This window comes from Schistocerca serialis, chromosome 5 (genome assembly GCF_023864345.2).
Source record: "Schistocerca serialis cubense isolate TAMUIC-IGC-003099 chromosome 5, iqSchSeri2.2, whole genome shotgun sequence".
Lineage (NCBI taxonomy): Eukaryota > Metazoa > Arthropoda > Insecta > Orthoptera > Acrididae > Schistocerca > Schistocerca serialis.
The window spans coordinates 306,290,726-306,317,471 of NC_064642.1; the positions used below are offsets into that span (position 1 = coordinate 306,290,726).

General features: G+C 46.4%; 1 non-coding gene across 1 annotated transcript; it reads right to left on the reverse strand.

The window, feature by feature from the left end:
* Positions 1-24,929: 24,929 nt before the first annotated feature.
* Trnaa-cgc (transfer RNA alanine (anticodon CGC)) lies at positions 24,930-25,002 on the reverse strand. The gene has a single exon. It is a non-coding gene; the product is annotated as a tRNA-Ala (tRNA).
* Positions 25,003-26,746: the final 1,744 nt, after the last annotated feature.

Consider the following 26,746-nt stretch of genomic DNA (forward strand, 5'->3'; position numbering starts at 1 on the left):
TGAGACTGCAGAACTCGGGCGTCCGGCATTGTTTCCATCCAGGTTCCACAGAAAAAAGCGCGCTACCCTAGGCCCACCGTCGCAATGCTTTTACTGCAGTCGTTTAAATCGGCACGCTATTCCTTTGAAAGCAGGTAAAGCTTATCGTTATTTCTTAGAGCACGCAAGCATGAGCATTAACTACTGCCCAACATTTCATTATGATTTATGAATTCAAATTGCAATAAAGATCATATAAAGAACATGAAGTGGCATAACACCGAATCAGAAGTGAGAGTGCCCTGCAATCTCTCATGCTTTGTTTTAGATGTATTACACAGTAGTCTCTGTTTCTTTACAAAATTATTGACAGTGACTCTCTCTTTCAACATGAACTGTTCTATTGGATAGATATCCACGCAAAGCATTATCAACTATTCCTTCAAACTTGAGTCATAGTTCCTTTGCCTGCACTTGTCCTATGCTAAAGGTTTCTGTTTATTCATTGAGATATGACAGTGCCGTTTTTTTCTAGATTGCTGAACATTTAAATCTTCTTACTATTTTAGTTGCCCTTTGTACTTTGATAATCATTGCTGCTGCAACTGCCTTATCTTCAGTGGATGTGGAAATCTTCAAAAAGGTCAGTTCTATTTGTTGCTGTTAGATCTAATACATTTTCATGAGTTGAGTTTGAACTATCTGTTCTAGGTAGTTTTCAGAAAAGGCAGTTTATAATGTTTCAGAGGATGTCTTGTCACATACGTCACTCACAAAATTATAATTTTCCCGATTTACTGTTGGGTGACCAAAACGTCCACTAATGGTTACAGCATGATTGGGGAAGCTATGTGTGAGGGGACTAAAGTTTTCACTGAAGTTATCGGTTACACGAGAAGGTGAATTTGGTGGTCGATAAAAGAATCCAGTTACAATTCCATGTGCACCCCAGACACGGAGTCTTGCCCAAATAATCTCCCATGCAGCTTAGAATCCTGTTTTGATGGATTTGAGCTTCTTGTCTACTGTGACAAAGGGTGGCTAAATATAAACTATCCAAACTAAATATGTTTTCATTTTCTGGTAACAAACGAAATAGCACACAATATATGAACGCTCTAATACCAGGAATAATAAACTTTTGTTAACAAAAACAGAACAAAAATATAATATATGGTAAGCATTTGAGACAAGCTTTTGCGTTAGATTAGCACTAGTCGAGTTTTGTCTCAGTTCACAAGGAAATCCTAACATTGCCCCTTATCAAAGAATATTGCAAGGAACACTAGGAACAAATAAACTGTTGTATGAAGTTTTGGGATTGCAGCTGGATCATGTTGACTTCTTTCCACAATATAATGGCTGGCAGCCGTTCAGATGTCTTCAGGTGAATATCCGCTACTGGAGACTGCTGGTTTCTTTTCTTTCATTTTTGTGATTTTATTCCCCTGTCCCATATGAGCAGGAGAGGGCTGGCAGTGGCACAATACGCCACTCTTCAGCTGAGTGGCATTATAGTGAATATAAAAAGAGGAAACCAGACATAAAAAGGAGAAAAAAGGGGGGCATAAAAACATAATGAGTTGAGACAATGGGGGTTAAAATATACACTGACATAGGGACATTCATTGTGGGACAGTTAAAAAGATCGACATATAGTTAAAAGAACACAGTTGGCGAGTTTTTAAGCATATAAAATACACTGGAATCACACACACAAGTAAAAAGTTGGCCACAGTATAAAAACACACCAGAACGAGGGAGACTTAAAAACCACCGTAAGTGATGGAGCACACATGAAGAATAAAACTGCTGGGAGGGAGTTGCGAGAGCAGAGAAAAAGAAGGGAGAGGAAGGTGCCATTGGGGTGGGGGGCTGGAGGGGACAGGTGGAAAGAAACAGGGAAAAAGGGGGACATAAAAACATAATGAGTGGAGACAATGGAGATTAAAATATGCATTGACAAGTGGACGTTCATTGTGGGACAGTTAAAAAGGTTGACATAAAGATAAAAGAACACATTTGGCGAGTTTTTAAGCACATAAAATACACTGTACTCACACGAACAAGTAAAAAGTTGCCCACAGTATAAAAACACAGCAGAATGAGAGAGACTTAAAAACCACTGTAAATGATGGAGCACACATGAAGAATGAAACTCCTGGGAGGGACCTGCTGAGGGAGAGGAGGCCTGAGAGCAGGGAAAAAGAGGGGAGAGGAAGGTGCAGTTGGGGTGTGGGGAGGGGGGGGGCTGGAGTGGACAGGAGGAAAAGAAAGAAGGAGATTGGGGGGCGCACCAAAGGGCAGGAGATGGGTGGGGCAGGAGGGAGGGAGCACAGAAACACAGAAGAGGGGCACAGGAAAGGGAGGAGTTGTAGAAGAGAGAAAAACCGCTCAGGGGAAGGTAACAGGAGGGGAGAGGGAGTCCTGAGGAGTATGAGGGGGGAAGGTGGGGTTAGAGTTGGTAGGAGGGGTAGAGATCAGAGTGAAGCTTATCATCAAGGAGGGGGAGGTGCTGGAAGTTGCATTGAGAGAGGAGGAGGGGGTGTGGAGAAAGAGAGAGAGCGGGACACAACGGTAAAGGCGTGGCAATCAGCCAGAGGATAGGAGACACCAGGGGGTCAGGGGGGATCGAGTTGGCAGACGATGTACTGGGTGTGGACTTGTTCAAGGAAAAGAAGATGTAGGAAGGGCATGAGGTTATAGAGAATCCGCATGGGGGATGGGAGATGGAGCAAGGTGGAGAGAATGGCATTCAAGGATTTGGAGGGTTTTACAGAAAGTGAGAGGGCGGAAATCCAAGCAACACTGGTGTAACAAAGGACAGGGCGCATCAAGGATTTGTAGGTGCGAAGAATGGTGTAAGGATGCAGTCCTCATGTCCAGCCAGACAGGGGTTTCAGGAGGAGGAGTCTATTGTGGTCTTTGTGTTGGATTGTAAGGAGATGGGGAGTCCAGGTGATGGCACCTTTAAACTAGACAAGGCTTGGGACTCAGTTGATCTCTTTAATTACCTCTGAGAGAAAACATTTTATTCATAACTACACGTTTGTTGACATCTTATGTTTGCTTTTAGAGACGTGAGCGTGCATTCTGACAGAAGGCAGGCATGTAATTTCTCCTTTATGCATGCGCCTGCGAGCTACAGATGGAACAGTATTTGCAGAGTATGCAGATTTCGATAGAGGACCCTCCAGTGACGGCCGCCAGTATGCATGCGTTTCCACGCCAAATATTGCTGTAAAGCTGACACCATGAATCAACATTCTCTCTTTCACTGGGCTGGAATCCTCCGTTCCACACGGAAGAATTTGTTGACTGGACTAATGTCAGTAACTATTCTCCAGTTGGAAGCTCTGTGGCCCTGCACTGCGCTGTGTTGCTGCCCACCAGCACCGCCCGTCTGCCGCCACCGCCACCGCCGCCGCCGCCGTCGTCGCCCGCCACTTCAGAGTCTGCTGCCTGCCACCTGCTGCTTCGGGATCTGCTGCCAGGTGCCCATCTCCGTCGCCGTAGCTGTGATGCATCTTCGTCTTCGTCTTTGTCATCATCCGCGCCCATTCGGTGTCATCTCCCTGCTCATCGCTTTCGCTTCCTACCTTGGTGACGCTAGTCACCGGTAGGCTAATCCCCACCAGTCCAACCACTATCATCATCTACACCTGCACTTCCTCTACCCCCACCATCATCCTTATGCCCAGCCTCCTCTCATTACTGTTTCCTCCCCATCCATCTCGTTTCCCAATTGTATCACCAAATTTATTGGTCCATTCCCCAGTCGCTTTACAACCCCAGCACTTCCTTCACCCACCTGTGTCATAGCCCGCCGGGCCACAGTCGCCACCCTTGATGATTTACTGACACCAGTTCCTGTTGGCAACTCTGCACCCCGAGCAGGGCCTGCCTTTTTGTAACTCCTGCTCTAACCTATCCCTCATCCTTCTTCCCAAGCCACCCTTATAAAAAACCCTAAATGACCTAGTGTTAACCCTACTCCTGCCCGCTCCACCAAAAAACCACAACCCACCCCCACCCCTTCTGACCCCCAATGGATACCACAACTACTTCTGCATCCCAACTCACCACCATGTACACCTATGTACTCTCACGCCCCAACCCCAAGTTCCTTGACGTCCAGGCCCTCACCTTATAAATTCGCAAATACACTCCTGGAAATTGAAATAAGAACACCGTGAATTCATTGTCCCAGGAAGGGGAAACTTTATTGACACATTCCTGGGGTCAGATACATCACATGATCACACTGACAGAACCACAGGCACATAGACACAGGCAACAGAGCATGCACAATGTCGGCACTAGTACAGTGTATATCCACCTTTCGCAGCAATGCAGGCTGCTATTCTCCCATGGAGACGATCGTAGAGATGCTGGATGTAGTCCTGTGGAACGGTTTGCCATGCCATTTCCACCTGGCGCCTCAGTTGGACCAGCGTTCGTGCTGGACGTGCAGACCGCGTGAGACGACGCTTCATCCAGTCCCAAACATGCTCAATGGGGGACAGATCCGGAGATCTTGCTGGCCAGGGTAGTTGACTTACACCTTCTAGAGCACGTTGGGTGGCACGGGATACATGCGGATGTGCATTGTCCTGTTGGAACAGCAAGTTCCCTTGCCGGTCTAGGAATGGTAGAACGATGGATTCGATGACAGTTTGGATGTACCGTGCACTATTCAGTGTCCCCTCGACGATCACCAGTGGTGTACGGCCAGTGTAGGAGATCGCTCCCCACACCATGATGCTGGGTGTTGGCCCTGTGTGCCTCGGTCGTATGCAGTCCTGATTGTGGCGCTCACCTGCACGGCGCCAAACACGCATACGACCATCATTGGCACCAAGGCAGAAGCGACTCTCATCGCTGAAGACGACACGTCTCCATTCGTCCCTCCATTCACGCCTGTCGCGACACCACTGGAGGCGGGCTGCACGATGTTGGGGCGTGAGCGGAAGACGGCCTAACGGTGTGCGGGACCGTAGCCCAGCTTCATGGAGACGGTTGCGAATGTTCCTCGCCGATACCCCAGGAGCAACAGTGTCCCTAATTTGCTGGGAAGTGGCGGTGCGGTCCCCTACGGCACTGCGTAGGATCCTACGGTCTTGGCGTGCATCCGTGCGTCGCTGCGGTCCGGTCCCAGGTCGACGGGCACGTGCACCTTCCGCCGACCACTGGCGACAACATCGATGTACTGTGGAGACCTCACGCCCCACGTGTTGAGCAATTCGGCGGTACGTCCACCCGGCCTCCCGCATGCCCACTATACGCCCTCGCTCAAAGTCCGTCAACTGCACATACGGTTCACGTCCACGCTGTCGCGGCATGCTACCAGTGTTAAAGACTGCGATGGAGCTCCGTATGCCACGGCAAACTGGCTGACACTGACGGCGGCGGTGCACAAATGCTGCGCAGCTAGCGCCATTCGACGGCCAACACCGCGGTTCCTGGTGTGTCTGCTGTGCCGTGCGTGTGATCATTGCTTGTACAGCCCTCTCGCAGTGTCCGGAGCAAGTATGATGGGTCTGACACACCGGTGTCAATGTGTTTTTTTTTCCATTTCCAGGAGTGTACTTCCCGAATGCCCCCATTTCCCAACTCATTCTCCAGAAGGACTCTGTCCTTATTAAATCCCCCAATCCCTCCCTCCACACTGATCTCCTCAAAAAGATCTCCTGTGTCACCTTTGGCCTCCATGCTATCCTTACACCCTACCTTACATGTTCAGTCCCCACCAGCCTCAACCCTCTCGCCATCCTCCAACCCCCACTGCCATTACCATAAAACTCCGCCCCACAGCCACAGAGGTAGAGGTGTTGGCAGAACTGAATGCCAACCCTGCCCTCGAAATCCGTTCCACCCACCACATCTACAATAACTTTGGACCCACCTTCCTTGTGCATATCTTCACTGAATTCCCCGGCTTCATCGACTACCTACTCACCCAGGGACCCCTTATTTTTAACCACTGCTCTCTTGAACCTCCCTGCTCCCCTCCCCAGCCCCACCAGTGCCAAAAGTGCCTGGTATATAACGATCACCTTACCTCTGCCTGTAAAATCCTCCCACCAAATCCCACTGCAAGGCCTCTCATTTCCTCAAGCAATGTCCCAACCTCCCCTCCCCTCCTTCCTACAACAAATGTAATGAAGCCCACCCCATCTATTCCTCTAAATGTAAGCTAAATCTCACCAACCAAACCAGCGCTCACCACCTCCACTTGTCCCATTTATCAACTCCTCCAAGCCAACAATTCTCTCCTCCCACCCCCCACAGCTCAAGACATCATCTGGTTCCTCACCAGCCTCCTTCAAAACATCCAGCGCCCACAGACCCTCCAGCAGATCTCCTTCGCCACCCATTCCATTTTCCACCTGAACACCTATGTCACATGCTCCCACAACCAAGCCCAATTCGTCTTTACCCACCTTGTCACCCTCGTCTAAGCCTCTGTTGCCCCACTTCCTTCTCCTTCCTCTCTCTATGTCCTGGTGCAACGACAGTATCATGTCCTTTATCAAAACATCAGCTCCTTCCCTGCCAACAAGCTCCAATTCGTGCATACCCTGTCTCAGCATCAGGTTGAATCCTTCATCCTCAATGAAACATTCCTCCAACCTTACCACATTGTCTGTACCTCTCCATATGTACTTCACCATACTAATAATCCCCACTCCTTAGCACAAGGTGTGATCACTATTGGCCACCCTGAGCATATCCCTGTTTGGCTACAAGCCCTGCTCAATTATCCTACCGAACACCTGATCCTCAGCGTTTTTTTCCCCCACCCTCATTGATACCTGTGCCACCATGTATGTCTGTCCTCCTGTTCCCATCCCCTATGACTCCCTCTGCCATGTTGACTGCACCTCCTTCACCTTCATGATTACCACAGACCTTAAAATTCATAGCCGCAACCCTACCACCCTCTGGCGGTGGCATCAGTTCCTTTCCACCCTTCAAGGCAACCTTGTCCCCTCCCTCAGCATACCCATCCTGAAAGTAACACAACCCCCAATGTCGTCCTCGCTTCCCCAACCTCCTTTGGTGCATCACTGTGGAAGTCCTTGAGCCCATTGGCAATGACCATCTCCCAGTGCTTCTCACCATCTCCTTTGCCCCTCGCCCTTCCCCAGATCCCCACACTGTCGCCCCTCACAAGGTCGTTCACGACTACTGCCGTGCCAAATGGAATGCCTACCAGGAATCCATCGACTCCTAGGTCAGAAGCCACCTTTCCCTTTCCACCATCCTGATGACATCGCTCAAACTTCATCCTTCCTACAGAACGCTGTCTCTGACACTGCGTAGCTGCCCATGTTCCCGTCAAACCTATCTACCCCCACCATCATACCCTTCCCCACAGGCTGTACTCCTTCTCTTTGAATCCTACTGGCTCTACCTTCCTTCCTCTGCGCTCATGACTGGGATACACTCCTCTGCCACCGGCAGTTACAAAGACATGTATTGCAGGAAGGAGGGGAGGCGAGGTTGGGACATTGTTTGAGGAAATGAGAGGCCTTGCAGTAGGGGGTGGTGGGAGGATTATTGCAGGTGGAAATAAGGTGATTGTTATAGACCATGCACTTTTAGCACTGGTAGGACTGGGGAAGGGAGCAGAAAGGATTCAGCAGAAACTTCTTGACAGCAAAGACTGGGACTGTCGCCTTACATGAAAACAGCTCAATGCCACCCTCCCTACCAAGTCCTCCAAGTACTGACATGCCTTCCACCGCCATAGTGGGGCCATCCTGCCCTGCATTACCCACTCCTCCACGACAACCGCCCCTTCCCTGAAAACCTCAGTAAAGCTACCCATTTTGCTTCCCACCTCTCCAAAGTCTTCTCCATACTCACACTTTGATTACTCCCCTTCCCCAATGTCCTTGACCACACCAATATCACTGTCTCGCCACTTACTCACAGCTTCTGGTTCTTGGACCAGTTACCAACCTCAGAATTGAACACTCCCATCACAGCACAAGACATTAAACTAATCCTTCATTCGAAACGCAACACCACCCCTGATCACGATTGCATCACCTACCGCCATCTTGAGCAATGTCCTCTCTCCTTCCTCACCACCCTTGCCACCCTGTACAGCACAATCCTCTTCACTGGCTTTTTCCCTGACCCGTGGAAGACTTCCCACATTATGTTGTTCTTGTTCCTTAAACCTAACAAACCCCCTTCCAACACCTCCTCCTGTCACCCCATATGCATCACCTTTGTGTTCAATAAGGCCTTCAAGTCCATCCTCTCCCACCATATCCACCACCACCTCACTCAACCCACTTCCTTTCTCTTACCCAGTGTGGTTTCTAGCCCTCCTTCTCCACCAGCAACCTTTCCCTTCTGCTATTCCTCCAACTTAACTACCGTTGCTCTGATATTTTTATTTCCCTTGATCTCCAGAGCACCTATGACCATATATGGCATTTCAGACTCCTTTTCAAGTTCCAAACCTACGCCCTTCTTATCAACTTCATCTGTCTCATTGCCTCCTTCCTCCCCCACTGTCCTAAAGTCACCAATCATAATACCAATTCCCATAACTTTTATCCTATCACAGGTGTGCCCCAGGGCTCCATCCTTTCTCCTCTCCTATATCTCCTGTACACTTCTGACATGCTCAAACCATCCTGATAAAACTTTCTTCCTTGCCCTCTATTCTATCCTTCAACATTCCCATGGCTTCAACATAAACAAAGCTACAGGGGCGGTGTTCCTGGACATCGAAAAGGCTTTCAACTGTCTATGGCACAACGGCCTCATTCGCAAACTCAGCGACGCGGGATTCCCCGACGGGCTGGTGCGTCTAATACACTCATACCTCACAGACAGGAGTTTCAACACTGACGTGCAGGGAAAACAATCAACACAACATGGTATACAAGCGGGAGTACCCCAAGGAAGCATCCTAGGGCCCCGCCTCTACTGTTTAACCACTACATAAACGATCTCCCAACCATACACAACACAACGATGGCAATCTACGCGGATGACACAGCCATCCTCGCGCAAGATTGGAAACCATCAAACATTACGTCACGCCTACAGACTGCACTCTGAGTGGCTGAGCCTTGGTTGGAGAAATAGCGTGTTAGAGTAAACGTCGAGAAGTGCGAAGCTGTTCTGTTCACTAGAAGACCGAAGCAACTGCGGAAACACCGATACTGCAGACCAATAACTCTACATGCACGCCCAATACATTTCCGCGAGAAAGTCAGATACCTCGGTGTCTGGCTGGACCGGAAATTATTCTGTGGGGACCACATACAACACATGACCAACCGAGCTAGCGTGAGGCACAAATAGCTCTATCCTATGCTCAACAGGCGTAGCACACTGAACAGAAGGGTGTCGAGGTCCATGTACATGACACTTATCTGACCCCTGGTGATGTACGTAGCTCCTGTCTGGGGATACGCTGCGCCTACACGCCTGCGCCGTCTGCAGCTCATACAAAACAAAGTACTCAAAATCATAAGCAATGCTCCACGATACACACGTATCGCGTACCTTCACCGGGAATACCGACTTGAGACTCTCACGGAGGTAATCCACAAACTCACCACAAGACTATACAGAAACTCCAGACATTCGCAGAACCCGTTTATTCTGAATCTGGGGAACTACGACCACAACCATAGATGGAAACATAAAAGACCAAAAGACATACTTGTAAGGACCTAACATCTGTGTCCAAGCATACGCAAACATAACGGCACAGGTAGCCCCTGTTAATCAGACGCCATTACTGGATATCCAGCTGGAATACACTGCCGAATAACTGGCACCACACAGGGAAGCCGTACCATACACTGCATGCAGACAAGCTCCACATGTCCCCCACACAGTGAGATGATCTATGGCCGATCTCCCACTACTTTATAACGATCTTGATTGTTCCAGGAATGTAGCGGCTGCAGCAACTGGGATACATCGCCATTGCTTGCCACGGTAATGATGCATGATACCCATACTAACAAATCCAACCTTGCATGAACTATCGCAGCTAGTAAGCTACTACTGCTCTTACTACCCATCCCACTGTCGCAGAGGTTTTTTTCCCATGGCACGAGCCATGGCACTTTTTTCTCTCTGCTCTTCTAATTGCTACCCTTACTCGTGTTTCGTCCACTATCTATCACCTGATGGACTGTGTTAATGCGTAGTCTTACCCAGACGCACGGATAACATCACAGTCAAGTGTCCTGTGATCCACTTACTAGATAACTAACATGTTTACAGAGGTGACAGTAGAACTTTTGGTTTGGTCACCATGTTGATGTGGGCGTGGAGGGGCCCAATCTCTCTTTAGTCCCAGCGCTTTCTCCAAACCCACTTAAACCAGTTTACTGCTTGGTGAAATCAGTGGCTCCTTCATATCAATCCTTACAAAACCCAGGCAGTCAGGACACATCACCTCCTTCTCCTAGTTCCATGATTTCTACCTCAACATCTGTGACCGCCCTATCCAACTTACCCCATCCTGAAATACCTTGGCCTCAATCTTGACCATCGCCTCACCTTGACTCCCCATCTCATTACCATCCAATGCAGGGCCCACAGCAGACTCCATAGCCTGAAACTTCTGTCTGGCCAGACATAGATATTGCATCCTTCCACCATCATTCATACCTACAAATCCTCAATCCATCCCATCCTTTGTTATGCCAGTGTCACCTGGGTCTCTGGACCTCCTAAATTCTATAAAGCCCTCTAAATCCTTGAACACCATGTGCTCCACCTCGCTTTCTGCATCTATCTCCCACCCCCTATGAGGATCCTCTATGATCAGATCCCCTTTCCACATTTCCTCCTTTTCCCTGAACGCATCTATATCCTCTTCACCAACCACCGCCTTGACCACCCTGACCCACTGGTGTCTCCTTTCCTCTCCACTACCCACCTGCCATGCCTTTGCTGATGTGTTCCGCCCTCTCTCCACCTCAACACCCTGCACCTCCTCTCCAAAAGGAACTTCTGACGTCTCCCTGTTCCAGATGACGTGCTTCACCCCAATATTTATCTTTTGTTTCAACTCTGATCCTCCTCTTACTATCCCCTCCTCCCTTGTGCTCCCCCTCCTTCCTCTCCCCCTCTGCTATTTCCTCTCTCCTACTCCCTGTCCTTCTGACTTCTCCTTTTCCAGTCCGTACACTCCCTCCTGGGCTGCTCCTTCCTCACCATGCCTGTCTCCTGTCCCTTGGTGTGCTACCGGCTCCCATTCCTGCCCATCCTCCTCCAAAGACCCCTTCTATCTTTCCTCTCTCCCTCCTCTCCGACCTCCCCTCCTTTGGCAGGTCCTTCCAATTTTAATCCATTTACTTTGTCATGTTGTGGTGCTCGCCATGTATGTAACACAAGTGCAATATGTGTTCAGTGCCGCCATCCCGTGTGGCTTTCGTTACTGTGTACGCCACTCCTTGGGCCACCAGTGTTTATGTGCTACATTTTCTTCGAGTGTCATTTTAATCATCTGTGGATTTTATGTAAATGGGCCTCGTGAAACTACCCCTTAATTTGTATATTTTAACTCCCGCTTTTTCCCCTTCTCGTGTGTAAACTTAATCTTTTATCTCAGTATTTTAGATATGCACCATTCTCCTGTGTTGTTTTATGTAGTCTCTTGGCTGAAGAGTGGCGAATTGTGCCGCTACCAGCCCACCCCCGTCCACATTGGGCAGCGGTATAAAATAACAATAAAGTAAAAAAGAAACGGCAGTCTTCAGTGGCAGACACTCACCTGAAGATGGTTGGATGGTTGCCAGCCGAAATATTGTGGCAACAAGTCAACAAGATCCAGCTGCAAATCCCAAACCTCATAGAAAATTCAGTACTCTGGGAAAACTTCAAGAATCACAGCAAATAAACTGCTGTTATGGAACAACAGTGCCTATGGTGGTTGGCGTGCAAGCTCTGTGATAGCTGTGATACACATAGTCATCAACGATCTTGGATGCTACATCAGCTCCCTCAGTGGAAGCACATGTCGTCCAAAAATCTTGTAGGAAAGTCGACTCGATATCCAGGGCATGTTCTTTGTTTCGGTAGTGGGTCTGCTTTGAGTGCTTGTGCTTAAGGGTGAGGCTGGCTATTCAGTGTGAGTGTTGGTGGCATTTTTGGCAACAAGTATACAGGTTTCACTCTGTAAATTGAGATTGTATCAGTTTTACCAATTAATAGTATGTCCAAAGTTCATGTTCCTCTTATGATGACTTGATGTGAGCCTGTGTATGGCGGCTGTAGCGATGGTTTGACACTGTCTGTTCATAATATGACATATGTCCATATTTGCAAGTCATTATGCATATAGCCAGGTGTCGTTCTGTATCATGATTCTTGATAAGGGCGAATGCATGCAATATGTTTCCTCAGGCGACAAATAAAGACTGATTGGTCATGGTCTGGTAGTTGTATGGAATTTGGGTCGATGAACTGACCAGGCATCGAAGTGCTTCGCCATACAGAAGCTCTGCTGACACTGAATCCAAGGCCAGTTTGTATGTGGTGTGAAATCGAAGTGAAACCGTGAGTAGGGCAGTTGTCCAGCTATTGTCATGACGACAGTGCAATCCTTAAAGAATGGTGCCATCATTCGATCATGCTATTGCTTGATGGGTGGTAGCTCGTTATTCTATGATGGAAAGCGCGGCAGAATTTACTATTGTTGCGAAAATAACTCCGACTCGGATTGCCAGGCGCAATCCACAGTGACATGCGGCGGCTAACCGATGCGTAAAAACTAATTTGACACAGAAGCTAAGGATAGATTTTCTGCCGATATGTTGTGGGTCGGCATGGCTTCTGCCTAACGAATGAAATGATCAATTACAATTAATAAGTAGCGCTAACTACTTGACGATTGGAGTGGTCCTGTAATGTGATTTGCACGTACAAGAAGTGTGTTGTGGAAAATCTCCAACTGGTGCATGGACTTGACGGAATACCTTACTGCGCTCACACTGAAAGTATTCACGAGCCCGCTCGTGAAAATCCTTTTGTATGACAGGGCAGACCAAACGTTTTGAAACCAGGAGAGTTGATGATCTGACACCAGGGTGGCATAGGCTGTGAAGGCTGTCAATAGCACTGGGTGGCAGAAAAGTATGAAACCTTCCACTTGAAGTATCTCAATACAGCTTCATGTCTGAACCAGGAACGTCGACGAAATGTAGCTGAAGGCTGGACGATACATCATTCAGTCGTTTCTGGTGTTCCTAATCAGATTCTTGTGCCTATGCAAGTTGGAAAAAAATCAATAACATTTGCTACATTGCTAACTCAAGACGACCAGGTTGTCAGTTCCTGAATATTCGGGGATGTTGGTACTGGGCTGGCAATGGACTCCAGATGGCTATAGTGTAGTGGTGAACATTTGTTGTTCGGTTTGAGTCACAGACATGCTGCTTATGGTCCATTAATACTGTAAACACTCTTGTCTTCCAACTGGAGACGAAAGTGTTTGAGCAATTTGTAAATAGCAAGAAACTCATGATAGTAAACGCTCCAGTTTTGTTGCGAAGGAGATAGCTTGTGTGAAAGGAGGCAAATGGTTACCAAGCACCATGGGCCTGTTAAGGGAATGCTGCATCAACAGCAGTCTGGCTGGCAACAGCTACCAGTGCAAGGGGTGCATCCAGTGCAGGGTGTGCCAGCAGTGCAGCATTTGCTGTTTCAAAAACAGTGCTCATTGCGTCTGTCCATTTAATAGGTGAATTTCCTTCAGTCTTAATTTCAGAAAGTGCTGCAGTCAGCCGTTCTTGCAACTCACCAGACCGAGGCAGATGCCACTGGTAATATTTCAACATTCCCAAGAAGCGGCGTAAACCTTTGATGGTTTCTAGCCGTAGGATTTTCAGAATGGTTTCTACTTTCTCGCGTAGCGGTAATGATTATGCTGGCGAAATTACATGATGTAAGAAGGTAATGTGTGTTTTACCAAAACCATGTCGTGCTGTTCTAAGCGTTTGACAACTCGCCAGATGTTTCTTGGTGTTGTTCTGCAGCGGCTTAAGAGACGAGGACTTCATTCAGGTACACAAAATAGAATGACAAACGTTGCAACACGGAGTCAATGAATCTTTGCCAAGACTGAGCAGCGTTGCGTAAACCAAATATCATAAACAGACTCTAGAATATGCTGAAAGGCGTGATTGTGGCTCTTTTCGGAATATTTCCGTCTGTTATAGAAATTTGTGTAGAGGTTTTTGCACAGTCCAACGTACTAAGCACTGCAGCACCATGTAGAGCACAGTTGCAATCTCTTAACAGAGGGCCGGCCGCGGTGGTCTCGCGGTTCTAGGCGCGCAGTCCGGAACCGTGCGACTGCTACGGTCGCAGGTTCGAATCCTGCCTCGGGCATGGATGTGTGTGATGTCCTTAGGTTAGTTAGGTTTAAGTAGTTCTAAGTTCTAGGGGACTGATGACCACAGCAGTTGAGTCCCATAGTGCTCAGAGCCATTTGAACCATCTTAACAGAGGCACTAGGTATCTGTCCAGGATTATCCTTGCATTAAGTACGCGACAATCACCACTTAGGAGCGGTGCACCTCATTACGTGGACACAGTAATGGGCAAACTCATTCTTATTTGGGGGCTAGTGTACTAGTGGTCGTTCTTTGGAACATTTTGTTTTTACTCATTCACCATTCCCCTTTTGTCAATTGTGTGCTATATGGATTTTAGATAAATTCCTCCTCCCCCCCCCCCCCCCCCCAAAAAGAATATCGAGTACGCACAAGTATTCCTTCACTTGCACTGAACTGAGCGCGCCTATGACAAAAGGAAGACCAAGACACGCCCTCAGGCTACTCAATTGGTTTCTGTAATAAAGTGTATTTTAAGCACATGTGCATTTTGTGTTGTAGTGAGAGGAAACTGGCTACCCACCTATCATAGCACTCTCTCCTCATCCAGCCAGGAACCACAAAACATTACAGGAGGGGACAGCCACAACAGCAACGTTCTCTGACAGTCGTTGAGGAGAAACTGTTTGTAGCCACTTGATTCGTCTGAGCGGTCAGTTGCTCAAAAGTTACTCATCTATTCGTCCAAACACATCTCCACAGCTGTTATTTACCCCTGTCATCTATGGCGTTTGGAGGTGTCTGTTCAGGATAGTACCATTTTGCCACACATGGTGCACTTTAACCACGTCAGGCAAACAGTTTACAAACCTAACCGTTTGAGGAGTTCTTCTATCCGTTGCCCAAAAGTCAATGACCATGCCCTTTTGGACAGCAGATAAATTATTCTGTTTCCGCGTAACGACAACTACTGCATTATTCTCCACGTTCCCCAACGCTAGTGCCCCACTGCTAGTGCTGTCACTTGTCGTCTATGAGTGGTTACTGCAAGCTGGCGTCAAACATAAGTGGCGAGCGCGTTAATGTGAGCGGACCGCTTGTGTATAGCTGCCAAAAAAGAGTTGGAAGAAGTATTTAGCTCCGTGGTTAACACCTAGCCTTGCCAACGTTGCCGACCCCAACGTGACTGTGACAAAGACTAATGATTTAACAGGATGCCATTCAGTGCGAGTTCTATGGACAAATTTATTCCACCCGATTTCCCACAGTAAGTTAAACGATCAAAATATGTAAGAAGTTAGCAGCATTGGACTATAGTGGATTTTTCTTTTATTTTCAAATACGCCTGTGGGTAATAATAATAATGACGTGTGGCAAGGGCCTCCCGTCGGGTAGACCGTTCGTCTTTCGAGTTGACGCCACTTCGGCGACCTGCGCGTCGGTGGGGATGAAATGATGATGATTAGGACAACACAACACCCAGTCCCCGAGCGGAGAAAATCTCCGACCCAGCCGGGAATCGAACCCGGGCCCTTGAGATTAACATTCTGACACGGTGACCACTCAGCTACCGGGAGCGGACTGTTTGTGGGTAAAATTTGTCTTTTAAGTACATTAATTCATAATTTACCGATCTGTAGATTTTCACACTCACCTCATACTCATCTGTTAATGGCAGCCTGTACAGAAGTTCTCTTTCTCAAATAGCCGATGGTTGATTCCATGAGGAGGAGGAGAAGGTTACTGTTTAACGTCCCATCAACAACGTCATTAGAGAGGGAACACAAGCTCAGATTAGGGGAAAATGGGAAAGGAAATAGGCCGTGCCCTTTCAAAGCTTTAAAACGAACCATCCCAGCATTTGCCTTAAGCGATTTAGGAAAACCAGGGAAAATCTAAATCAGGATGGCCGGACAAGGGTTTGATCCATTGTCCTCCCGGATGCGAGTCCAGTATGCCAACCACTGCTGCTATACAATGTTTCCTAGTGCAGATCAGTGTGCTGGCGAAGGCGTATGCCAGCACAGTTGCTGCATGTGGGTCTCTGCAGCAAGCGCCTGGTTCATGCATCGTCGTTGACTACCGTTCATCAGTGACACAGGCTAGAATTTTCAAACCAGCAGCACAAAAGGATGTCCACTGAGTGGCGACAGGTGACCTTTTCAAATTAATCACGTTTTATACTCCATTAGACAGACCGTTATTGGTGTGATGGTATGAAATGTCTGAAAGCAAAGGGTGCAGCCCAGAGGATGGAGCATTATGGTCTGGGGAATATTTCTGTGGAATTCCCTGGGTGATCTTGTCATTCTGGAAGGCAGAATGGAGCAACATAAGTGTGCATTTATCCTTGGGGACCATGTCCACATCTGCATGTAATTTGTTGTTTCCTGGTATGATGGCATCTACCAGCAGGACAATACAACATGCTGTATGGCTTATAGTGTTTGTTAGCTAGTTAGTTAGTGTCATGTGCCACGGATCATTTTGCACAATAAATCGTAATGATGTGGAATGAGCATGGTTCGAACAGCACCAGCGTCAGTTTACGGTGCGCAAGATGGCCGCCGAGTCGGTTGCCGTGTGATATGGCTCCGCATTCAGATGCAGTTTTTCTGGGTAAAAATTTGATTGTGGACCCTGATAAAAAATTCTCGGTTGCCGGGAGTGTCATCTTACATATAGTCCATTCTCGTTTACTCATTAGGTACTGTAAATGAAACAGAGAGAGTGATTAAAGTACTTCTAGTGCATTCGTCGTGTGCAAGGCGTCAGTGGAGAAGCTGTCGCCCTCCCGCAGGCCGAGCGCGTGTCGGTTCCGACGGTCAGCCGCGTCGGTTCTCGAGTGTCATCGCTCCGCGCCGCGCGCTGCGACACCTCAGCAGCCGCAGCGGAATCCGATGCGTCGGCAGCGGCCACCGCCTGCCCCGCGCCCCGCCGTCGACGTCAGCAGTAGCGGCCACCTGTTGTGCTCCCTGCTGTTGATAAACAACCGCCTTCCTACGCTCGGGTCTGGATTTCAGCCGACGAAGCAACGACACTACCTCACCAGAGGCCGATGGAAGAAGAAGGAAAGCATGGGGTAAGACGCTGGCTCGAGCCATCAACGTCACACCCAGAATGGAACACACGGAGGAAGAACTTATGCCTATGTCCTCCAGTTGAAAGATAACAGCCACAGACAAAATATTGAGCGAAATAGGAGTACACTTAAAAGCTAAGCATGCTTCATATACTCTGTTAACCGTCATTAGAGACAAAGTGCTTCCCTTAGCTATCCAAATAACTAGCCTTGAAGCTAAACTGTCCCACTTAAACAATGGAAATGGACGATTAAGACTTGAACTACAGAGAGCATCGAATCCAGTCAAAGACTTACAAATAAAAACTTTGCAAGAGAAGGCTGAGAAATTAGGAAACTCAGTGTAGCGAATCAAGACTTGCAACAACAAATCAGAGAATTAACTAATTAGAGAATTAACACAAGAAGTGCAAACACAAGCACAGACACTAACATACGCTGCCACCTTAACAATAGAGTCCAAAACCAAAGAGGCTCGAAGAATAGACCAGGCTAAATCAAAACAGGCCACAACCCTATATATCAAATCGACAGCAAATCAAGACGCCAAAGCCGTTCGACAGACGATCACCAAGAACGTAAATCCCAGGAAAGGATATACATATCAAGTCAAACAGAACCACCCAGACTGGAATTATAGTAGAAACGGAAACACAGGAGGATTGTCGAAAAATAATAGAAAAGACCAAAGACCTGCACACCATTGTCTGTGAAGGACCGCGAAAACGCAAGCCACACGTGGCAGTATATCACGTGCCAGATACGCTTACGGACAAGGAGTTTCTAGAAAGCATTTACGAGCAGAATCTAAGCGGTGACACCAAGAAAGAAGACCTCGACATAGAAGTCAAAAGAAGGTTTAAAACAGGGCCTAAGGGAAGGGGTTTCAGTCACCAGATACTGGAGGTCAGCCCACAGAGCCCTTACACGAAGACAGAAAGTCTATATAGACTTCGAATTACTCTCTGTGAAAGACTTTACAGCTGTAACCGGTGTTTTAAGTGTTGTGACCTAGGACATACGACTAAAACCTACAGAAAGATCGACATGAAGTGTGCCAAGTGCTACAACCAAGGACACAAGTGCAGTGAGTGCACGTCCGCGGTTTGCGTCTGCATCCCCTTCAAATACAGAGGCCGCGTCTTCAATAAAACAAAAGGAGGTAATTATCTGACATATAAACAATTGCATGACCGGCTCCTGGACAGTATAGACTATGTCAGCTAAAATCAGCACACACACAAGATACACGAACACCCAAAGTCAATCACCCAAACCACATAAATACAAATCACCATCAACATTACAGAGAAGCTACCAAAGAGCGATTTCCTGGAAAGACAAATGCATCTTCTGCCAGAGAATTACGACGATAATGAACCCATCCCGCCCCTAACACACTCAGCGACGTTACAGGATAGCTGCATCAATACGATAGAATACATAGATGACATGACAATCGGCGGCTGCATCCACTACAAGGTGGCAAAGCCAATTAAAAGATAATTACACCACTGGATAAACTTCCAAATAACATTAACGCAGAGGATAGATGAGTTGAAAGATGAGCTTACATATATTGTGTACAAGAAAATGTACAAACAAAACCGACATACTCCTTCACAATTTCTCCCAACCGAAGTACATCACATCACACATACACAAGATGAACACAAACCAGAATCATCATCACATGGAAAACCCTACGACACACGTAAATGTGAACAGTACATCAGTACATCAAACCAGTCAAATTTGTCTCGGGAGGCACTCTTCATCCCAAGCAAAAGGAACAAGAAACAGATACATATGTAGACCTTGAATCAATAGGCATCGAAACAATCAAGCCACAAACCAATACAAAACTCAGAGCTACCAGCAATGGCATACGTAACAACTGGACTGTACACGACAACATAACCAGTAGTGATCACAATGTCATAAAATACACACTAACTCACACTCAGAACGCAATGACCAAATCACACACCAGGCACTTATTGTTGCGCAAAGAAGACTGGAACAAATTAACGGAAATTATCCAAAACATCAATTACATCGATTACAGAGCACACAAGTTAACACAGGTAATGCAACATGCACAAAACACATCAATACCGACACCAAAGAACACAAAGCGCTCACCAGTACCATGGTCCAACGAACTCACGTGACTCAAACAAGATGCAAGACGCAAACGAAAATCATATCAAAGGGCGATAGCAGATAGGGACAGACGAATAAGACTTGAAGCATATAGACATGCACAAGACTTATACAGACAGACCCTATAGAACACGCGTAGACAACAATGGGAGCTATCTGTAACAAAACAAACAGAGCAAAATACATGGGGGGAACCACACAAAATACTAACAGAGAAGATAAGAACCCCACTAGTTCTGGAACGCGACGGAAGGATGACGAAGGGATGGAGGAATACAGCGGAGTTTTTGCTGTATAAACTGCTCCATGACGACATTATCGATACAGACACCCAGTATCATGCAACACTAAGTGAAAACTTACACACACACCATACAACACTGCAACTGTCACCTATCCTTTTGCGTAAGAAGAGGTTGCACTAGCAATCTCAGAGCTCAAAAACAAAAAAGCACCTGGACCAGATGGTATCTACTCGGAAATACTGAAAAAACTAGCACCGCAGATCACCCCGTTCCTAACAACGTCAATGAACGATGACTTATGACTGGTCAGGGTACCTGCAGTATGGAAAACCTCTAAAGCAGTCATTATTAATAAAACAGTGGACAGGGATCCGTCAGATCCAAAGTCTTACAGGCCAATATGCCTAGTAAACACCCTAGCCAAGATTCAGGAGAAGCTACTGTGTAAGCGCCTGCAAACACACAGAGCTCTCAGGGGTATGAGCCAACACCATTTCTGCTTCAGAACTGGCAGATCGATAGATGACGCCATCAACCAGACCCTACACATAGTTAATACTACAATACAGAAATACGCCATGGCAATAATGATTGACATTTCCGGAGCATTAGATAATCTCTGGTAGCCCGCACTGTTTCAAAGGTTAAACCATCTGGAGGTACTGCAGTCTCTGTGCAACAGTTTCCTAGACTACTGTAAAGACTGAGTAGTCGAATGGCAGATGGACAGCCGGAAAGTAATTAAAAGAATTACCAAAGGCTGTCCTCAAGGGCCGATCTGCGGCCCCATCTTCTGGGACATAACAATCGAACCCCTCCTACAGCTTCTGGATGGGGATGACAGGGCAGACGGAATTGTCGCCCACACAGATGACCTATTAGTTATAGTCACTGCAAACAGCAGAGCCCAATTAGAATAGAAAGCCAGTGGAATACTACAAACAATTACACAATGGTGTCACAACAATAAACTCAGGATAGCTAAAAACAAAACAACATAGACATTATTGAAAGGATCACTCCAAAGGAATCCTTCAGTTAAATTTGGGGATACAAACAGCAAACGAGCACACATTACGGTCTGTCTTAGGGTACACATAGATGAAAAATTGAATTTCCACAAACACATAAGGCTAACAACAGACAAAACAGAAAAAATACTACACAAACTGGTGAGGCTTAAGTCAAAACTGTACAGATTACCTCTACCAGTCATACGGACATACCACTGTGCGCTCTTCAAGTCAGCACTCAGCTTCGCAGCTAGCACGTAGGCACATATACTGAACGTGGTCACCAAAAATGCATCGGTCGGACGAGGGCAGAGAAGCGTCCTACTTAGGCTATCTAGAGGCTTCGGCACCACCTCAGCGGATGCACTGTGTGTAATGCTCAGAATATGCGCCGTAGATGTCACGATCAAATACAGAGTTACAAGGTACTGGTTAAAGATGGCGAGACTAGATAAGGTACACACAATAACTGGAGTGACGATATTGACGATGCGTCACCTTAATGTTGGCGATTGGATACATGGCAAGGTGAGTGGGACGTAAGTGATAAAGGACGTGGACTGCACGGCTTCCTCCCTGACATAAGGGAGCAGTTGAGAATGAAACATATCGATCCCAGCCACGGTATGGTACATTTCTTAACCGGACACGGACGTTATCCTACGCACCTAAACCGCGTGAGTCTGAGGCAGACACCTACATGGACATGCGGGGAAGAAGGTTCCCCAGAACACACTGTCTTTTTCTGTAGGCAATACGCGAATAGACATACACTACACTTAGACTACACAGATACAGACATAGAAATATACACAGCAATAAGAGACGAAGAACAATGGGCACAATTAAACGTACTGACAAACAGTATTTCAAAAACAACACATGAAGAGTACATGCGTACAAAGCATAACAGACACGCCTATGTCCAACGTAATAACAATCTCCAGAGGGTGGACAGCGATACTCACAGTGACAGCAGAAAGAGTGACAATGAGGAGGAATAGGAGGAGGAAACCGATATATGACAGTAAATAAGCGTAAGGTGCTAGCGATCTAGCCAAGAAATCGCCAAATGCTGTACACGGATGGGCACCTATAGTTCAATTCTTTTATCTTGGCGGTTCGCGCATGCCCGCCCAAACGCGGGAGATTGCTGCGTTGCCAGTTGTACGCGCCAAGAGAAGCAGCGCCATAGTATAGTTCGCAAACTTACGTTTAGGGGGGAGCGCGCAGTTTATGAAGTAAAGCCACCACGGCCGCATTAACCCTTTCGCTGCTACAGAGACGTGCTCCCCGCATTCCGCGCTGTGCGCGATTTTGTCGTCATTCCACTGCTCGCCTGTGCAGACACATGGTGTTTCGACTGCTTTGACACACTTTATCATTCGATTTCACAAAAACTATTTGGGCCAAAAATTTGATTTTTACACATATTCTTCACTGATACCTTCCCCCCATAAATGATTAAATTTTGTTTCGATGTTCAACGCAGTTATTGTGCAGCATTAGATGTAGTAAACCATTGCACGAAATTTTGAAGAATTTGCAGAGGTAAAAGTCCATAGCGAATACTTTCCGTATGGTCGATTTTAGTTGCCACCAGAAATTTCAAAAAATTACATTCAAACGAATAAAATTCATGAAGTAAGACACTTTGATATTGTTTTTAAATAAAGAAAATATTAAGCACTAATCAAGGTTTGAACTCGGAACCTTTTGCTTAGCAGCCACACACTTTAACCATTACGATAACGGAGCTCGTCATTCAATATGTCTCCCAGAGGACTTTAAAACATCGCGCAAAATACCGACAAACACTGTTGGTCTGATTATGAATTACTCACTTTTCGTCGAAGTACAATAGGAAATAAACAATTACCGCTGTTCTTTATTGCGAAAAAGCGGTTAGTGAGAATGATACAAACACCTTTCCTTGCTATCGCCTGAATTAGGAGGCTTATTGCTGGTTTGGTTTAATTAATAGAATATGAAGCAATTGGTATAAATAATGCTTTTTCCAAGCTTTCTATAAAAGGAAGTCTGTTATCAAGACATTGCTTTTGTTCAGTTACTTTATTTATGACTGAACATTTCTAAAACTGAAGACACTCGTCCGTGCTCTCCACTGCAGTCGAGCTCTGGCAACATCGTTCTCTTTTCATTGGCTGACTGTGTTTTGTGACGTCAGATGTGCAGAACGAACCTAAACTCGGCCGCCGTCATAAATGACGCGCACTTTAAAGTCAATAGATAGGATTAGTTCAAAATGGTTCAAATGGCTCTGAGCACTATGGGGCTTAACATCTTATGTCATCAGTCCCCTAGAACTTAGAACTACTTAAACCTAACAATTTAAGGTTGAAATATAAATAATTTTTTTGTCTTTTAAGAAGAATAGATAGACTATAGGATATAGGAGAAATTTGTTAGTATCCTTCACCGAATGTGACTGACAGTGAATATTTCGGTATGGTTTCTTCGAGCCGTTGACTGCCAGTAACACACTCACACACACAAAAACACATGCGCACACACATACACACACACACACACACACACACACACATACACACACGCACGCAAATGGTTATTAGTAGAGAAATAGTATTGCTTATCCAACTTATTACTAATCCTATCAGCCGGCCGCGGTGGTGTTGCCGTTCTAGGCGCTGCAGTCCGGAACGGCGGGACTGCTACGGTCGCAGGTTCGAATCCTGTCTCGGGCATGGATGTGTGTGATGTCCTTAGGTTAGTTAGGTTTAAGTAGTTCTAACTTCTAGGGGACTGATGACCTTAGCAGTTAACTCCCATAGCGCTCAGAGCCATTTGAACTTTACAAGTATTCTTAGTTTATATCTTAGCATTTTTTAAAGTATAACTCTTACAACGCTCCACGTGTAGACACATGCCACTGGGCATTATTTCAAAAGATAGGGAAATCGCGAGTTATAAGGCAGGAATTGACGAGCGTTTGCCTGTTTCACGTTTCAGCCTGCTAGTTGTTTGCTCATATGCAAATGCAAACCGTGGCCTGATTTCTCACATCTATAATGAAATAACTATCCGTGGAGAGTAACAACACAGTTCTCACGAAACTCTGTTGGATAATTTTTACGGAATGCATGATAATTCTATACCAGTCGTCATATATATCGCTTAGAGACTATAGGAATAAGGTAAGGGAGATACCTGGGTTGGAAAGTATATTTAATGATTTGGGGTCTCTGTCACATAACAATATTACAAGAAGTAAAGCAGTATATGAAACGATTTAGAGTATTGTTTATTTTCCAATCCTCATGATAGTCGAGAGCGGATGTAGGGCAGACTAGCGAATATTCTTCCAATCTGCTGCAGTACCCTCGAAATGATTTATAATTCTCCATAGCAATGGTCAAAGAAACCTTTAACTTTAATTATACTATGCTAAGTATGGTAGAGCATATCGCAAATCCCCACGCAGAAACAGGGCGAATTCGTCCCCCTATGTGCTTTACATTCGTATGTTAGAAACTTAAATGACTTTCGAAATACAGGTACAACAGTTTTCTGAGCCTATCCCACTCTCTATATATGAGGAATCTTCAAGAAATAAAATTCGTAACACCAGCATACAACCCTAAGGTATGTGTTGGACATGACATTATTACACATCCTGCTTGATTCGCGCGGAAGAAATAGATGTCCGTGCAGATCCGTAAGAGACATTTGTGCGAAGAAGCAGACTTTCCAAAATTTTTTCGTAACAGTAACACAACGCCTCTAATGCAGCGTTGCCACCTACTGGGCTCGACGCGCAAGTCGCCGAAGTGGCGTCAGATCGAAAGACTAGCACCAGGCGAGCGGTCTACCCAACGGGAGGCCCTTGTCACACGACATTTCATTACCTACTGGGCAGCTATTCTCAGGTATTGTTGCGGGTTATTGTCCATAGTGTAGGGGTGGTGGTGGTGGTTAGTGTTTAACGTCCCGTCGACAACGAGGTCATTAGAGACGGAGCGCAAGCTCGGGTTAGGGAAGGACTGGGAAGGAAATCGGCCGTGCCCTTTCAAAGGAACCATCCCGGCACTTGCCTGAAACGATTTAGGGAAATCACGGAAAACCTAAATCAGGATGGCCGGAGACGGGATTGAACCGTCGTCCTCCCGAATGCGAGTCCAGTGCGCTAACCACTGCGCCACCTCGCTCGGTCATAGTGTAGAGGGCACTGTAACATACAGGGTGGTCCATTGATAGTGACCGGGCCAAATATCTCACGAAATAAGCGTCAAACGAAAAAACTACAAAGAACGAAACTCGTCTAGCTTGACGGGGGAAACCAGATGGCGCTATGGTTGGCCCGCTAGAGGGCGCTGCCATAGGTCAAACGGATACAAACTCCGCTTTTTAAAATAAGAACCCCCATTTTTTATTACATATTCTTGTGGTATGTAAAGAAATATGAATGTCTTAGTTGGACCACTTCTTTCGCTTTGTCATAGACGGCGACGAAATAGTCACAAGCGCATAAGTAAGTGGTATCACGTAACATTCCACCACTGCGGACGGTATTTGCTTCGTGATACATTACCCGTGTTAAAAGGACCGTTTACCAATTGCGGAAAAGGTCGATATCGTGTTTATGTATGGCTATTGTGGTCAAAATGCCCAACGGGCGTGTGCTATGTATACTGCTCGGTATCCTGGACGACATCATCCAAGTGTCGGACCGCTCGCCGGATAGTTACGTTATTTAAGGAAACACAAAGTGTTCAGCCACATGTGAAACGTCAACCACGACCTCCAACAAATGATGATGTCCAAGTAGGTGTTTAAGCTGCTGTTGCGGCTAATCCGCACATCATTAGCAGACAAACTGCGCGAGAATCGGAAATCTCAAAAACGTCGGTGTTGAGAATGCTACATCAACATCGATTGCACCGGTACCATATTTCTATGCAGCAGGAATGGCATGGCGACAACTTTGAACGTTGTGTACAGTTCTGCCACTGGGCACAAGAGAAATTTGGGAACGACGACTGACTTTTTGCACGCGTTCTATTTAGCGACGAAGCGTCATTCACCAACAGCGGTAACGTAAACCGGCATAACATGCACTATTGGACAACGGAAAATCCACGATGGCTGCGACAAGTGGAACATCAGCGACCTTGCCGTGTTAATGTATGGTGCGGCATTATGGGAGGAAGGATAATTAGTCTCCATTTTATCGATGGCAATCTAAATGGTGCAATGTATGCTGATTTCCTACGTAATGTTCTACCGACGTTACTACAAGATGTTTCACTGCATGACAGAATGGCGATGTACTTCCAACATGATGGATGTCCTGCACATAGCTCGCGTGCGGTTGAATCTGTATTGAATAGCATATTTCATGACAGGTGGATTGGTCGTCGTAACACCATACCATGGCCCTCATATTCACCGGATCTGACGTCCCCGGATTTCTTTCTATGTAGAAAGTTGAGGGATATTTGCTATCGTGATCCACCGACAACGCCTGACAACATGTGTCAGCGCATTGTCAATACATGTGCGAACATTACGGAAGGCTAACTACTCGCTGTTGAGAGAAATGTCGTTACACGTATGCCAAATGCATTGAGGTTGACGGACATCATTTTGAGCATTTATTGCATTAATGTGGTATTTACAGGTTAACAGGTAATCTCGCTGTGACAGCATGCGTCTCTGAAATGATAAGTTCACATAGGTATATGTATCACATTGGAACAACCGAAATACAACGTTCAAACGTACCTACGTTCTGTATTTTAATTTAAAAAACCCACCTGTTACCATCTGTTCGTCTAAAATTGTGAGCCATTTGTTTGTGACTATTACAGCGCCATCTATTACAAAGCGAAAAAAGTGGTCCAACTAAAACATTCATATTTCTTTACGTACTACACGAATATGTAATAAAAA